The sequence below is a fragment of the Corythoichthys intestinalis genome, chromosome 18 (genome assembly GCF_030265065.1).
Source record: "Corythoichthys intestinalis isolate RoL2023-P3 chromosome 18, ASM3026506v1, whole genome shotgun sequence".
NCBI lineage: Eukaryota > Metazoa > Chordata > Actinopteri > Syngnathiformes > Syngnathidae > Corythoichthys > Corythoichthys intestinalis.
In genome coordinates this window covers 4,149,659-4,161,679 of record NC_080412.1, presented here as the reverse complement: position 1 = coordinate 4,161,679, position 12,021 = coordinate 4,149,659, and positions in this window count along the sequence as shown.

Genomic DNA, 12,021 nt, shown 5'->3' with positions numbered 1-12,021 from the left:
ACTCAGGAGCTCAGCGGTTTGCACACACCGTTCCCACATGAATGAACTCCAACTAAAACTAAACAGTAACAGAAGAAGAAACGATTCGATATAAATAAAGCAGCGCCACCGCGTGGTGGATGTTGGAATGAACACCAATCACAGAGGTGACCGTTACAGTGTGTGTAAAGTACCTGGAGGCTGCTGGCGTGCAGCGATCTGGGGGCCAGTTCTAATAACAAATTTATATAATCCCGGGGGCCGGAAAAAACCCTCTCGCGGGCCGGATGTGGCCCGCGGGCCTTGACTTTGACATATGTGCACTACAGGGATGCTGTTTGGAAGCTGACCAAAAACTGTCAAGTCTGCAAGGACTTGGGAATCCACTTCAAGCAAGATTTCTGCAAAGCTGACTGAGAGGCTCGTGCTGCAGCGTGGCCGAAGATGGAGCGAGCCCGGGCAGAAGGGAAGAACGTGTACTTCAGAGGTGGTGTGGGGTACATTAATGGTAACAGGGTGGTTCTGAATTAGATCATTTGCCATATGTCGGAAATAATGTGCCTTCTATAACGTTTGAACCTTCCTTGGTAATTTCCAGATGTTTTGGATGTTCAAGAGTTTACAATATTTTGCTTTTTTTTTTTGTCAGCTAATCTAGAGTTTTATTTTCATACAATATGCTGTTCTCAAATGAGAGTTTAGTTGATGTCCTAAAATCTGGTTTATAGGATGGGGAATTTATATTATTTTGTTTAGGGGGAATGATACAAAAAAACAAAACAAAAACAATGCCAGAATTTGTCCTCATTCTGACGTCGTATGTTTTGATATGGATGTTGAATTGGTAATTGACGACCTCACAGTGTTTGATAGGGGTATAGTTACAGTGCTTAGTTTAAACAAACTTTCTTACTTGTAATTTTTCTAATTGTTTTTTTTTTTAATGTCTTTTTTCAGTTCAAAGTTCTCCTTTATTTCTCTTAATGCTAGGGGTCTCAGAGATTCTGGTAAAAGAAAATCTATTTTCTTGTTTTGCAAAAATGAAAAATCGCAGTGTATTCTTCTGCAAGAAACACATTCTAATGATAATGACGAAAAGTTTTGGTCAAATCAACGGGGTGATAAAATGCTGTTCAATCATGGCACGAACAAATCGGCAGGCGTAGCGATTCTATTAAATAATTTCCAGGGGAAAATTTTAATTACTAGTAAGGACCCTTTCGGCCACTGGATTACTTGTGTCCTTGAAATAAATGGGGATCTGCTCATTCTCGGGAACATTTCTGGTTATAACAACCTTAAATTAAACAGAAAAAGGATTGCTGAACTCTCTCAAACTGTTAATGATCTTTATCAAAGGTATCCAACTAAAAATATCATTCTGGGTGGTGATTACAATATGGTGATGGATGAATGGCTGGATAGGTATCCATCAAAATACCAAACACACTCTTACAATCCTGTTCTGATGGATTTTTGCAGGAAATTCAATTTGATGATGTGTGGCGCATTGATAATCCAGTTTCCCGAATTTATACTTGGCTCAAAACCAAATGGTTCGATGAAATCCAGAATTGATTACTGGCTTGTGTCTGAGTTTGGCAAGGGGATTGAGGCAAAGATTTCAATTTCGGCTGCACTTCTAACAGATCATAGTTTGGTTAAACTTAATATTATCACCTCATGCTCACAATATAAGAAAGGTTATTGGAAATTTAACTCAAATTTATTGGAGAATGAATCTTTCTGGAATGCAATTATAGAGGAGATAAATACTGTAGTTGGAGACACAAACTTTGAAACTTAGAGAAAAATGGGAGTATTTGAAATACAAGATACGTCAGATTTCAATATCAAAAAGTAAGTTGATAAATAGGAATGGAAAGAAAAAAGAAATTGAAATAATTAAAGAAATAAACCGTATTTGCACTAAACCTTTACTAATTGAGGATGACAGACAAAAACTTTTCATTTTACAGTCTTCATAGGATGACATTTATATCTCTAAAGCCAAAGGTGCCTACATTAGGTCAAGAGCGAAATGGATAGAAGAAGGCGAGAGGAGTTCAGCATATTTTTGTAAACTAGAGAAGAAAAGACAAGAAAGGAATGCTATAAGAACTTTATTGATAGATGGTCAAATGTGTTCCGATCCAAATTTAATTTCTAGAGAAGTCTTCAATTTCTATAGTAAACTTTATTCATTCTCTTATTCGCCCACAGATGCCGAAGCCTTTTTTCAGTATGTTAAGGAATGGACCCCCAGAATAGATGACTGTTTTAAATTGGTTTGTGAGGCGGATATTAGTATGATTGAAGTAGAAAAAGCTTTGCAGTGCTTAGCCCTGGACAGGTCGCCAGATTCAGATGGCCTGACAAGCAATTTTCATAGACATTTTTGGGAACATCTTAAGGAATTATTCTTTCAAATGTTGAGAGAAATATCTGAATCCCTCACTCTTCCCACGACTATGAAGCAAGGAATTATAACGCTCATTCCTAAACCTGGTAAGGACCATAAAATTATTGACAATTTCAGACCTATAACTCTATTTAATAATGACTATAAAATTTTGACTCATATATATATGCAAACAGGCTGAAAACGGGCATCACCCAGATCATTTCGGAAACACAATCTGGATTTATTAAAGGGCGTTCAATCCATAATAATATACGACTTATATTAGATCATTTAATTGAAGATGAAGGTTTCATAGTATTCTTAGATTTCTTTAAAGCATTTGACACAATTGAGCGTGATTTCATGTTCAACACTTTATAACTTTTTGGCTTTGGAGATAAATTTATTAGCATGATCAAATTAATTTACAAGGATACAAATAGTGCAGTTATTTTACCTCAAGGTACTTGTCCAAGATTCTCGATAAACAAAGGTATTAAACAAGGTTGCCCGATCTCTCCTTTACTTTTTATTGCAGCAGCAGAAATGCTTTCCATTCTTGTCAAATCTGCAGACTTTAAGAAACTAACGGTGTGTGGCAGACAATTAGCAATAAGCCAACTAGCAGACGATACAACAATTTTCATGGAGAATTTGGATGAAGTCCCCAAGGTCCTGGATATAATTGAATTTTTTTCGAAGGCGTCTGGATTAATGTTAAACCTTAAGAAATGTGAGTTGTTGCCAATTCTCATCTGAAAACAATTCATAACATACCAGTAAATTCAACAGTTAAATATATGGGCATACACATTTCTAAGGATGCTGACATTTTAAATAACCAAAATATTTGGAAACATTTAGAAAAATGTAAATCAATTCTGAATATCTGGTCTCAAAGGGACATCTCTATCATAGGTAGAATATTTCTAACGAAGATGGAATGCCTTTCTAGATTCATTTACCCAGCCTATTCTCTTCCACTTTCAAGAACAGTGATCAAATCTATAAATCAGGCTAATTTCAATTACATTTGGAAAAGAAAAGCACAATTATAATAGGAAAGGTACTTTGATTAAAGATTATGAAAAAGGAGGCCTTAGAGCTATTGATGTTGATTGTATTAATGGTACTATTAAAATTAATTGGTTGCGATCCTTTTTGAAAAGTCAGGACAAAATATGGTTTCACATCCCAAACTACATTTTTAACCAGTTGGGAGGTATTGAATTCTTTTTGAGATGTGATTTTGACATTAAAAAATGCCCATAAAAATACCTATCTACTATAACTAACTATTTGATATACTGCCAATGGGTAAACCCATTGGCAGTGTATCAAATACTTGTTCTCCCCACTGTATGTACCACCAACAAGTTCTGCTGTATTGGAGAATGATCTATAACCACAACTTCAGTCCCCACAATACCCCGTTATGGAATTGTCGATATATTCTGTTCAAAAATAAATCACTGCTTTATCACAATTGGCTAGAGGGAAGAATTTGGTCGGTGATGCACCTCTTAGATGATTCTGGACATATTGCGTCTTTTGAAAGACTATCTTCAAAACATAATTGGATTGATGAAAAGCAATATAACAATCTTATTAAAGCAATACCCAAGTCGATTATTAAGATGTCTTATAATTTGTTTCAAATGAAGCTAGAGTCGACGCTTCCTTTGCTGTTGGTAAATGGATTCAATATCAAGGATTCAAAATTACCCAATGTCAAAATTCGGAAAATTTTTGTGAATGAAATTTACCCATTTTCGTCAAACAGAACCTCAATTTTGCATTTTTTTTCTAAAAAAGATGTTGAAATTTTGAGATCCAAATCCTTTAAATTTCCAATTTTACCAAAGGCAAAGTAAGTTCACTATAAAATTATTAACAAAGTGTATCCTTCAGCAGAATTTCTAAGGCTCCGTTTTAATTTGGACCGCAACAACTGTGTTTTCTGTAATGAAGACATCGAAACGACTGACCATTTATTTTTTGATTGTAAATATGTTACTGCGTTTTGGGAAGATTTGTATGACTGGTTATTTCCTAAATTGGCAAATTTGTCTAGTTTCACAAAAGAAAATGTTTTATATGATATCTCTGTGTCAGAGTCATCGCACGACCTGGTTATCAATATAAGTATAAATCTTGGGAAATTTTTCATACATAAGAATAAATATTTCAAATCAATTCCTATTACTTACTATTTTTCACAAAGAATTATGTCACTGTTTTTCTTCTTTGAAACATATGAAGGGGAAAATTGCTTTAAAACTGTGTGAAATTGCTGAGGAGCTGGACTTGGCTAATAGACCCTAGTCTTTTTCTTTTACTATTATTTGTTTTGTATGTATATATATTTTTTTCTTCTTTCCTCCATTTCTCTTTTTTTATATGATTGTAATTTTTTGTTATTATGTATGTATATATTATATGATTGTTGTGTTCTAGGCTTCTCTGTTACTTTTATAGTGGTTTAACATTGTACCATGCCACTTATGTTGTAATGTTTGTTGTTGTTTGTCAATAAAAACAAAACAAACAAAAAAACATGGCGATAGGGGCGGAAACCTCGCGAGTGCGATAGGGGCGGAAACCTCGCGAGTGCCACGTCATACGCTCGAGCCTAATACCACACTGCTTTTTTTTAAACCCTTTAATTCCTGCAATATGAATCACTTGTCAGAGAATCACAAAATTTGAAAAATAAGGTCTTAATCAGGGCCGGCCCAGGGCATTTAGGGGCCCTACGCAAAATAATGCCAAGGGGCCCATATTTTTGTAAAAATGTATTAAAGTTGTAACTTTATGTGCATCTTTCTTGATTCTTGATCTCATAACTATGTACACGACATTGCCAAGCATTACCTTGAATTGTACATTTGGGGAAATCATTTTGTGAAGAGGACGGCACTCACCTCCAATTCCAAGATAATTCTCAGTAGCTCGTTTGAATCATCCAAAGTACAAAATATGATTACATGTAACAAAATTCAGCCCAGGAAAATATTCATAAAAAAACAAAACAAAAAACGTGTACTGTGGTGAGTGTGCAACTAATTAAGTAGATTCACTGTAAGCTGGCATACTACTTGATAATAATGTCCGATATAAATGAAATGACTAGGTTTCATCTACACTAGGACAGATCATTTTCTCCAGGGTATTTTGCCGACTTGCTCAGCTTTACTTGATTCGCTCTGGGCCTTCGCCCTGCGGCTAATGGCAATTACCAGTACGACTAGACACGGCGCTCCACATACGCATAACACGCACTGGGCACCAAGTCTGCCTGAAGGGGCACCAAAAAAAAAAAATCAAGTTTGTAAAAAATCCTAAAAAATAGTAATTGTAATAATAACAACAATATATAGTATTTAAAATAAAACTTTGTAAAGCCTGATAAATGCAAGTAATACAAATATAAGTAACATAGGCTCATTATTTACACAAAAAAATAATCTCCTGTGCGGCCCTCTCGTCAGTCTACCTTTGGTGCCCCCCCCCAATTCCCTAGTGGTTTGCTCCATTATGCTTCAGTCGCAAATTTGGCAGAAGTTTATTCTTGAAAGGAAATGTCATCGAAAAGACAACAAGAGTCGGGGGCGGAAAAATGATGTGACTTGCAAATTCATTGCACAATGAAAATTAAATGGAATGTTACGAGACATGGCGGCACGGTGGCTGAGTGGTTAGCACGTCTGCCTCACAGTTCTGAGATCAAGGGTTCAATCCCGGGCTTCGGCCTTCCTGTGTGGAGTTTGCATGTTCTCCCCGTGCCTGCGTGGGTTTTCTCCGGGAACTCCGGTTTCCTCCCACATCCCAAAAACATGCATGGTAGGCTGATTGAACACTCTAAATTGTCCGTAGGTATGAGTGTGTGCGTGAATGGTTGCATGTCTCCTTGTGCCCTGCGATTGGCTGGCAACCAGTTCAGGGTGTCCCATACATACTGCCCGTAGTTAGCTGGGATAGGCTCCAGCACCTCCGCGACCCTTGTGAGGAAAAGCGGCATGGAAAATGAATGAATGAATGAATGTTACGAGACATACCGGTAGTGGTTATATGTAACGACTATGTTGATACCGAAATTTTTCCATTAGTAAGAAGCCGTAGTCATTTTCGAGAGGTTCAGAGGCCAAGAGCGACATCTACTGGTGAAACTAATTAGAAAAAAAAAACAATCTTAAAGCTATGTAGAGTTCCCCTTTCATATTCATTGTTTCCACATTATGTCCGGAATGTTTATATAGTGCCCTATCAGTCCATGTCTATAAAGGTATAATATTAAAGTTTTCATGTATCTGTGTTTTAAATATGGGCCTGCATAATACTATAATTAATTTTAAAAAAATGTTTGTACCATTGTTCAAAACAATATTTCACCGTATAATCCCTGAATGTTTTGTCTTGTATTTCTGATACAGGATCAATGCTTCAATATATCAAAGGAGGAACCCAAGGCCAAGCAAAAGTTTCAGATGAACAACCATCCACAAGCAGTCAAGATCAGCCATCCGCCAGCAGGCCTATAGACTTTGCAGCAGCACCCAGTCCTGACCAACAACCATCTACCACTTCAACTCACCATGCAACCACCACCTCAGAGGGCAGAGTGGGTCCTGTCACTGAGAGGCCATCAGCATGTGACAGTTCAGAGACAGGTGTGCCCCCTCCAACTGATCCTGCTCTATGGCCAGCACACATTTTAGATGCAGATCGTGTGGAAATCGTACGGAGGGGTCCTTTCAAAACCAGCCCTGATTTTAATTTTCCAAAGGGACCCGATGGAACAGCATTTCACACCAGCCTTCAGTTCAAAATCCTTCCAAATAGAGAAAAGGTTAAAAGAAGCTGGGTTGTGTACTCTTCAAAGAACAATGCTGTGTTCTGCTTCGCCTGCGCTCATCAATGGGCCAAGAGTGTTTAAGTGGTCTGGCTGTCATCAGCATCAATGGGGAAATTGCACAGAAACTGTCATATGATGACCTGATAGCTGATTTTGCAGCGCGGAAATGCAGACGTATGCCTCTGTAGGGCCACTAACAACTGATTCTTGCACTTTAATGTTTGTATTTAAAGTTCATTATTTATGTTCATTTACAGATGTTTATTTGTAAATAGTTGTGGAATTTATTTTTTTCATTTTAAATGTAGTTTTATTTATTTGAGTATTTGGTGCCATTGGTAGTTTTTTTTGTTTTTGTTTATAAAGACTTAATTATTATTATTTATCTATTAGTTTTGTTTTTTGTTTCATTTTGTTTTTGTTTGGTTTGACAGTTTGTGAAACATTTGTGAATGTGAATGTTTGTGAAATATTACTGCTGAAAACTAATATTTCGTAAAATAAAGCGATACTGACAAATGTTCAGATATTGTTCATTTCTTTATTTAAAAAAAAATTATTTTTTTTAAACCTGTCCTGTTCAGCTGTTTGACACAGAGAATGGAAGTCTAAGTGCCCGGATTCTGAACAGTTTTAATGTTTCACATTGAGAGTCTGACATACTCCCATTGTGATCATTCAAAATACCTTTTTATTATGACAAAGCAGCGCAGCCCATCCCTTCTCCCGCCGCCCAGCAAAGGAGCCATCGTCCCCCCCCCCCCGGGACCCAGGGTGGTCCCCCGGGCCACCCGCGCGCCCATCAACCGGCCTTCAGGGATGGCAGGAGGGGACGCATCACCAACCCCACGCCTACACCCACCCCCGCCCGCCCACCCGGGCCACGAGCCACAGCCCCCCAACCGGCACGGCACGCCACGGGACCCCCAGCGATCCACCAAGCCCCAGGCAAGGCAGGGTCCCCCGCCGGTGCAGGCGACACCCCGCTGATACACCGGCGCCCAGCCAGCGACCCGCGACGGAGCGCAGGGCGGATGCCCAGCCAGAGAAGAGAGGGGAAGGCGGAGGCAGGAGAACGCCCAGGAACTGCCACGGGGCGATGCAAGATCGGAGACCCGACCCCCCAACCCACTCCTGCGGCCGGCAGCCGGGGCAGAGGGGAGGCCACACCCCGGGAGCCACGCCATATAGAAAAAGTGTGGGACCCACCTACCACCCTATTACTGTGGCTGCCAGGTTCCCGACTGGCAGCCATCACCCAGCACCGTGATGGGGGTGTGAGGGGAGGGTAGTGCAATGTATACATTAAAATAGGAGAGCTTGGCTTGGGGCAGTGGGACCGCAGCATGGAGTTTCTGCCCAGCCGCCCGTCCCACCGCCCTTTGCCGGAGCTCTCCTGTGGAGTATGATGTGTGTGGTGCATTTAAAAAAGGTGCAGGGATGGCGGGGCCTGTGGTGAGGAGGCAGCCGTGAGCCCCCCTCCCCCCCCCAACAGGTCCCAACCATCCCACAACCTTGGTGTGTGGTGCATAAAAACGGGGGAGTCGGGCTGGGACTGTAAAGCCCCGTCCCAACTCTCCCCGGAGAAATGTATGAGCATGTAAGTGCCAGGGTGAAAAATATTTACAGTGCCGAAGTGAGAGGTGCGTGAGTTAAGAGGCAGGCTCCCGCGGGCGTGGCCCCGTCCACCAGAACCACCGGCCCCAGGGCGGAAGAAGCGTCAGGGCCCCGATCAATCCCCGCCCCAGACCACCCACGGCGCCTCCGCGACCGCCCACCCCCCTCCCACCCACCGAGCACCCACCCCGCACCCCGAGCAGGCGCCACACCAAGCGCCGGCGACCAGGGGGCGTCCACCCCACCGGCAAAGGACAGCAAGCCTCACCCTAGGCCCCGCGGGCCCCGCCAACGACCCCGCTGGCCAGGGGGCAGCGGCGGCCGCCGCGGCCCAGGGAGGCGGACAGGGCCGGAAACAGACCAAGGGGAGGGAAGCGCACCCCCCACAACCCACCCCCGGGCCAAGAGGGGCGCGCGGTATGGCACCAGAGGGCACCTCTCCGGCACCCGGTACAGGGAGACGCGGCTCCGGCCGGGCGGACCTGGGAGGGAACCATGGCTGCCGCATACACCCCCCGGACCCCACCCCAACTCCACCCCACCTCGGCCGGCCGGGGAAGGGCCGCGGCCCCGGACCGGCACCCGCGCGGCCCCCCCACCCGCCCACGACACCAGCGCGCGCCCGACGGGACCCCCCGCACAGCCAGACGCAACCAGACAAGCCCCGGCCGAAAATCCCGGGGGCCAAGACCGGCGGCGGGACGGCCCAGGGCAGGACGCCAACAAACTCCACCTGTAAAGCTGACAGAAGAAGAGGTTTATCAAACACCATTAGATGTATGCCAAGGACCAGTGAAGTGTATTATTTACGCATAGTTCCTTAATTGTTCCAAGTCTGATAAGTAATATATAGGGTGTTCCAAAAAAAGTTGCATATGTTCCCCAGTAGCTGGAAACCAAATTGTCTATGAGTATCCTTGTAAAATAAGCCCATTGACCGACTAAACTGTGAAGGAAGAAAAATTATTTATTACATGCTGTTGGGAGTGTATAAAACAGTTTGGATTTAAACATGTCCAGTTTCCAGCTGCAGAAGGATGCATACAACTTCCCTGGACACCCCGCATACATCAATTTATGTATACATTTTTATTATTTTTGTGGCATTCCTTCGCAGGTGAGAGAGAATCCTTATTCTATGTTCATCATTCTTGCGACCGTTTCCCACTGTTGTTCGTATTTGTCCATTTTATTTGTCTGTTTGGCAGATATTTTCTCTAATGTTATATATTCAATGATTAGATTTAGCCATTGGTTAATGCTAATGTTTTGTTTGTTTTTCCAATTCAACAATATTGTTTTTTTGGCTACCGTTAGACTTGCTAGTAGTGGACGGGTTTGATGGATAGAGATATTCACTGTATTCAGATCGCCAAGCAGACAAAGAGCTGGAGACAATGGAATCCTGCAGTTCAATAGGAAAGAGAGTTTCTTCGTTACCTGTGCCCAGAAATCTTGTATTGGTTTACATTGCCAAAGAGCATGAAAGTACGTATCTGAAGTATCTTCGTTGCAGCTTGTACATTTATCGGATTGGGAGAACCCCATTTTGTGCATTTTAGATTGAGTAATATGCCATCTGTGCAGTATTTTGAACTGTATAAGCTGAAGGTTCTTATTCTTTGTCATTATAAATGTATTTTTACAGATGTTGGACCAATAGTTATTATCTAATGTTACCGAAAGTTCGTTATTCCATTTTTCGATTGGTAGGCAAGTAGAGTTGTTACATGAGAGGGCTTTATATACTTTTGAAAGTATTTTTTGTTGTTGTTGAGGATGTATATTTATTATTTTATTTACGAAAGGTGGTGGGTCTAACGTACCCGTTAGTGATGGAAATTTGCTTCTGATGGCTGCCCTGATTTTATTGTATTGAAGGAAATTGACCCCTTTGATCTGGAAATCTTGTAATATTTTTTCATATGACATGAATGTATTATCTTTAAACAAATGCTGTAACTGGTTTATTCCCGTATCATCCCATGTGCTGAAATAAATAGGAATTTTATTAACTCCAAAGTCTGGGTTGTGCCAGATTGGTGAGAATTCACACGGGGCTTGTTGTGATTGCGTAATTTCCATACCTCTCCACCAGGCTTTCAAGGTACATGCTATCTGTCACGTAAAGTGAAATGTTACGTACATGACTATTCACAGACGTACTTATGTCTATATGCCTGAGCCACATTGCGCATGCGCACGAGCATGCAGAAGTGTTGTTGTGTTGAATGAATGGCGCACGCAAAATAAAGACGTTGTGAAGTTACACCCACATAAGAGCCTCATATCATCCTCTGTTGTAATCTGAAGATAAGATTACGAGCGTACAAAAACGCCACATGGTGTCAGAAGTTTTTTTTTTTAAAACCCGCTGGGAAGGAAAGAAAGTAACTTTGAGACAGTAGAGCGTATATGTGCATCGCCATGGCGAAGTTTTCCCCCCCGGAGCAGATGGACTTCGCGAAGCCTGCAACCTGGCCGGATTGGAAGCAAAGATTTTCCCGGTACAGAGTTGTGACAAAACTGAACGAAGAGGACGAGGAAATGCAGGTCAGCGCCTTAATTTACTCGATGGGAGCAGAGGCTGAGCACATATTTAAGTCATTTACGTTCACTGAAGCGGAAGATGCTAACAAATACGCACCGGTGCTAGCGAAGTTCGACGCACATTTCGTACCAAAACGAAACATCATTTATGAACGAGCCAAATTCTATGCAAGAGGACAGTTGGCTGGCGAAAATGTGGAAGCGTTTATAAGGCAGCTTTATGAGCTAGCTGAAAACTGCGAGTTTGGCGCCGAAAAAGATAACCATCTGAGGGACCGACTAGTCATTGGAATCCGCGACAAAACACTGTCTCAAAAGCTACAAATGAAGGATGATTTGACGCTGCGTAGTGCAATCGAAATGGCGAGGCATTACGAGCTAATTAAAGGACAGAACCAGGGCTCATCTGACAACGTGGATGAAGTCAAAACTTTCAGACAAAAAGGAAGGGGTAACTTTAAAGCAAGTGGACCAAAAGCACACAGACAGAAAAATGAAAAGGGAAAAGGAAATTGTGGAAGATGTCATAAAGAGCACAGTGATCCAGATCAGTGTCCAGCAAAAGGAAAACGATGCAACAAATGCAAGAAAATTGGACACTTTGCAGTAGCATGTT